This window comes from Acipenser ruthenus, chromosome 8 (assembly GCF_902713425.1).
Source record: "Acipenser ruthenus chromosome 8, fAciRut3.2 maternal haplotype, whole genome shotgun sequence".
Lineage (NCBI taxonomy): Eukaryota > Metazoa > Chordata > Actinopteri > Acipenseriformes > Acipenseridae > Acipenser > Acipenser ruthenus.
This window is the reverse complement of record NC_081196.1, coordinates 37,391,199-37,397,557: the sequence shown is the minus strand read 5'-3', so window position 1 is coordinate 37,397,557 and position 6,359 is coordinate 37,391,199.

The following is a 6,359-nucleotide window of genomic DNA, read 5'->3' as shown; positions in this document are numbered from 1 at the left end:
ACTTTTTAATTGCATATGCTTTGAACATATTGACCACATTCCAAAAAGCTATTTAACTACAAACAATTACATGTGCAACTACAATGTAATTGATGCCACTTACAATATGAATAACCTGTCTATTCCAAACCTGTTCTTTGCAAATGCTTAAAAAATGCAGTCCACTGTCATAAATTTCTTACCTGTTTTAAACAGGGTGGAGGCGGGGTGCTAACCGACGACCCTGCACACCGCAAGCGAGCGTCTAGATCACAATGCACAAGAGCCGGACTCGTTTACATCTGTGGTTTTTAGAGCTTTTAACTTCATCTCATCTCTGACACGGGCCTGGACAGAATCCGTAACGGCAGTGTATGACACAACACTGCCCGTTATGCATGCTTGCTAACTATTCCAGCAAAAAGCTGAAATTACGAACGTGATTTGAAAAATTAACATTAGAGCTGTGGCAACCATTAATTAATGTTTTGAGAGGACAGAAATTACAGATGCACACAAATAGTACTGTATTACACTATATTAAACAGGTAACAAATTAAACATCACAAAATGATTAATAGAGCATTCCTCTGATGAAGGCATTGGCAGAAGCCTTACCAAATCAATAACTTGGTTGTCTTTGCATCTCTACAGTGGCACACTGTGCTGAGTGCCTTGATGCAAGGCTGACACCTGACATTGTTCTTGAACGCTAGCTATTCGATACTGCAGTCTGCAGCCTGTGGTTATAAACCTTGATGTCTAGAGCCTGGTTTTCTTTTTTAGAACAGCAGCGTTGTCTTTATGACCTCAATACACTTGGGTTTTATAGTTTTTAGAAAGTCAGTAAACATTTTTATTTTTTCAAAAAGTCAGCCTTGAGCACTTACAGACAAATATTTGGCTTTTAGTCCCCATGCCAGTCTGAGAACAGAAGCACTTAAAGACTGCAGGTTTAGTTGGGGACTGCTTAAAGAAATGTTCTAAAAAACTTTTTTGCTAGACAGATCCCCTAGTATAGCCCCTACTTATAGGGGTATGGGGACATTAGCCAATTTTTATCACTAGTCTGAACCAGGACTATAGGGTCAAAGCACATGTAAATGTTTCCAGAGTAGAAAGGATCTCTGTTTAACATTTCATCTCCTTTGCATTTTGAAATCTGAAAAGGTAAAACACATGCTTGTTAAAGGCCAATAAGTAAAAAGGACTGGAATGTCGTTGTTCTATAAAGTACAGTATCTAGTATGACTTATGTTTATTATTACAATAATTTACATTTTACATTGTATTTAACTATTTAACTAATCCACATGTATGTCTATCTGTCACAGTTTAGATACCTGCCTTTATTTTGCACCAATCTTTTATTACTTTATTATGCACTTCTAGGCTCCACTAGCCATTCCAATTGCATTTGACAAAAATCTTTCACATACTGTGTGCTTATTGGGATTATGAGGACCCTCTGTGTGTGCCTACACCAGTGTTGTAAATGCACCGAACTGTCAGGCACATACCAGAATGCAAAAACGTAATGAATATACCTCCTACTGTAGGAAGTGGTGTATGAAACATTTGTGTTTTTGATTCATTTAATGTACAGCGAAATATAATTTTTGAATGTACTGATATACCATTCATGAAATGCTAATGCTTTAATTACCATACATCTACTACACAGTATGTTCTCAGGTTGGGAACTCCTTGCCACCCTACCATGAGGAACAACCTGAAGCCCTGGTCCCTGCGTTTTCTCTGTAAAAAGGAATACATTCTTTGCAAAACTCCCTCTGCTGTTAACAACAGCTAATTTTTTCATTCCATTTGAAATTCTCTACATTCCTCTTATGTTGTTTTTCTAATTGCTGGCTACATTAGTAGGTTTAAAAGGGATTCAGACAAGTCTAATCTGAATGCATCAAATTAAACATTTGATCTGAATCAAAAACTGGCCAGACAGACACATACTGTAGCAAGAATTTTGATCTCCAGATTGTCACATTGTAGCTTTTAATGAATCACACTACTATCAAGTTGTGTTGTATTTACAGAAACTACAAGCATTTGCTCTGAACAAAGAGAATGTGGTTAAGTACCACATACATTCCTTAGCCACAATAACACATACAGAGAAAATGCAAACCATGCACTGAAATATATATATATATATATATATACCTAAATGAATATACTTTATTATTCTATAACAGTGACCAAAACACTGTAGTTTACTGGAATAGGATTTTTGTACCACCACGAAAAAACCCCATCAGAAAAGCATACATTAACAATGTTAGGAGGAAGAAAACATAATATTGTTCAGCAGCTTTTAACTTCCAAAACAGTACATTGTCTTATCTGTGTAAGTTCCTACCTGTGCACATGGTTATGTTGTCAGCTCAGCCCGGCTCCGTGAACAATATGCTTTCTTTCAGTGTTTTCATTCAGTTTGCAAGCTGCTGTTTCTTCCTATTTCTCTCCCCCTCTCTCTCTCTCTGTCTCTCTCTCTCTCTGCCTCTCTCTCTCTCTCTCTCTCTCTCTCTCGCACACCATGTCTCACTAAGTCAGAGAGCAACTGATCACTTCTCTGCAAATTCGGCTTAACTATATCTCCCCACCCCGTCATATGGTGAGTATATGGAGGCTTCCTGCCTACACAGAAGCACAGCGATATCTGCCCACACACGAAACCTACCTAACAAATACCGTCACCTGACTAAATTCACCCCCACGCACACCCCCCCACCTCCCCACACACACATATTTAAGCCTACTACCTGTTTGTGATTAATGATCAAGTATCATTGTACTTCAAAGAAATGTGGATAAGCTCCACATACCTTATGTATTTTTTTTTCGTGTTCCCTCTCCTCTGATTCATTAACTAGTAACAGTGCAGTCTACTATTTCAAGTTTCAGTCTATTGTTTGGAAAGACAATAGCTGCCTGGGCTGCTCCTGCATGTGGCCTATTCACTGTGAAGGTTCACAGAACCCATCAACAGGAAGGCCACTCCAGTTGGATGCCAGTGGTAATTAAAAGCTGGATTGGTAAAGGTTTTCTTCATGAGTGGGTCCATGGATGTATCAAAAGTCACAGAAAGGTGACTTTCTCTGGATAATCAATAACACAGATCTTAAAGTCTCACACATCTCTCCATTTTTGTTTTCAATTGGTACCCATATGTTTCTTTCAAATTTTATACTGCTATCCACACCAACAACGTGGGTGGGAAGCAAATAAAAATGACTACAGAGAGTGCTAGGAATGGATGATTGTTGAATAATGATATTGCAATATAGTAATGGAAAGTACATATATAATGCTACTAAAGTGCCATTAAGTAATCTTAACATCCTGATCAAACCTTAAATGCTGTATTTTGACTTGTGTAACCGATTAACCTGCATAAATCTATGTTTCACCTTATTTAGTCATAGAGTTTATAGTACCATAGACAGCACATTTTGTACAGTATACCTTTGTATTTAAAATGCACTTTTTAAACCTTTTTTTCTCAAGAATGACCTAATCTTAAATTCAAGTACACTATAGTGTTGCATATATTAAAATCACTAACAAAAGACATGACTGCCCAAGTACACAAACAGCAACATGACAGACTGCTGAGAAGAGATGAACAAAAATGTCACTGCCCGATCTCGAATCATCCATGACATACAGGCAGCAATTTTCAAAGAAGCATCATTAGCTTCCTGAGGAATTTGAAGAGAAGCTTTTACAATTTCAGCATTCCGTTATTAGGCCCAGTTCTAACAAACAGTACCAGCTTGGACAGACTGGAAATGCAGATCAGACCCCCATATTTTTCGACATGCAAAGAAATACCACAGTTCACAAAAAGGGAGAAAAACAGGTAATGACGACTGGAACTGAGAAGCAGCACATAACTGTAATGCTCTGTGTGACAGCAGATGGCTGCAAACTGCCTCCAGTATCTTTGTAAATGCAAAATGTTTAATTTTTCCGTCAAATTGAGGGAGGAAAATTTGGGCTGCGTCTTAAATTCGAAGGAATATGGTATATAACAATAGTCATGTGACTGTCTAAGGGTTATAATTAACAACAGTTATGTGACTGTCTAAGGGTTATAATTAACAGCAGTCATGTGACTGTCTAATGGTTATAATTAAGCAATGGTCATGTGACTGTCTAAGGGTTATAATCAAGCAATAGAACCCGAAGAAGAGGGCTTTACTGTCTGGTAAGGTCTGCCTCGTGCTGTTAACAAGAAGGGCCTTACCAGACAGTAAAGCCCTCTTTTCAGACGTCATTACCCCCAGTGGTAGACTATGTCACATCCTGGGTATTTCCAATAGCCTAAACAATACCTTCTACTATCTTCTACTTACATGGAGCTGTTCTTCAGTTCAGGTACCTGGTACACAAACATGAACATGGTAAAACGTAAATAAATAAAAGTACCGGTAACTTTTGTGTAAGTTTCAGTATTTCTAAAATGTACTAGCAAAATAAAACAAAAAAGTTTTAGTAATTCAAAATATTTAGTAGTCTACATGTGTTAATGCTGATCATACTATTTGTTCAGTAACTTATTCACAGCAGTCCATATACATAAAAGGTGGCGATAATTTCTGGCCATTAAAAAAAAAAAAGTACTGGCTGGTTATTTTACCGGCCAGTAATGGGTTTAGATGTGATTTTCCATTACAGATTGTTACCGAGAGCTTGTATCTAACCAATTGTCAGAGGTATGCAAATGAGCTGTTTCCCCTACTTAAGACATCAGTGGCATACACCGTCACGTTATGGCTATGGAACATGTCTCAAGACAGACAGGTTGTCCCAAATATTGAGATGTCAGGTTTAAAAAATAAATAAAAAAAGAATTGCACACACAGGTGCTGGACGTGAGTGAGAGGTTAGGGGCAGTGTACGCGTTTTGATTTAAAAAATGATATTTGTATTTAGCTTATATGCACATGCCTTCCTGAACAACAACCGTAACCACCAAAAATGTAATTTTTGTCACAGTTCATGATATTTGACATTTGGTTGCGAAAAAAAGGATCCTCTAATGTTAGCACATGGTTCCTTTCCAGCGCACAAGAAAATATAGAAGGCACTGGAACGTCAGCAAGCTCCGGTTATTTTTCTCATGTTTAAAACTTTGGTTTGAATGAGACATGGCATAGCAAAACATCACCACACAGTTGCATTAAAATAGCCTACAATTCATTGTTAAATGGCGAAAAAAATATGTTTTTATTTGTTACTGTAGTCCCTCAGTTTGCAAATACCTGTACAATTCATTCACATACAATAATAGTACACCTACATTCTTTTCTCATCACTAAATCCGAGAGACGGATCGCATATTTATTTTAAAAACACCAATGTGTGTTTAGAACAGCTTTCCTGTGGTCTCTAAAGCCTTGTCACACGGCTGGCTGAGTGGTGCCGTCAGATCCAGGAAATGAATAACACACAACAGGACAGATGAGGTGAAATGTTGAAGGCGTTTGCTTGCGCCGGTTTATTATAAATAAAAAGGTTTGAACAAAACACAGGACACGGCACTTTACGCCAAAATAAATAGACAAACAAAACGGACTAACATTGACAAACGGTGCACGGACAGACACACAAACAAACACGGGGAGTCTATATAAACAAGTATCGTGCTGGTCCTACCAGCACGCAATAGCAATTGTTATCTTTTTAGTTTCTCCTTCTCCACACTCGTTCTCCACTCACCGAACACACAACTCCGAATGAATGAAACGTGCATCTATATATACTGTCGTGCCGGGATTCAATTACTAATTAATTATTCACTTGAATCCCAGCAAGTTAATTAAATTATGTGCAACCTCGTGCTCACATATGAAATACTTTAAATGCACATGAAGTGACGTGCAATCCTCGTGCTTAAATACAATTATACATTTTAAATAACTCGTGCTGCACACACCCATTTATATCCCGTGCAGCCATATCTATACACCAACATTAACACACGCAACATACAACATATAACACACAAATGCACACAGGGACGGGGCACATTGCCACAAGCCTATATAGCTGACCAAAAACAATGAGATACAATGTACATGCTTCTTTATTTCTTTCTTTCTTTCTTGACTGCTATTTTGGTGTTTTTTGTGTGTTCATAATTACCTACCTATAACACAGCAAGCTCTATCCCTGTTCAAAATTATTTTAATGCTCGGTTTCATAGTGAAATTGGATTAGAAAACTACATATTTCTTGCAATTTATTTTTAGTTATTAAAATACAACTTAGTGAACTAACTAACAATCCTTTTGACACGAAATGGTAAAAAAAAAACTATATAACATGATTTAGATCTTTTATTTAACATCATGTAA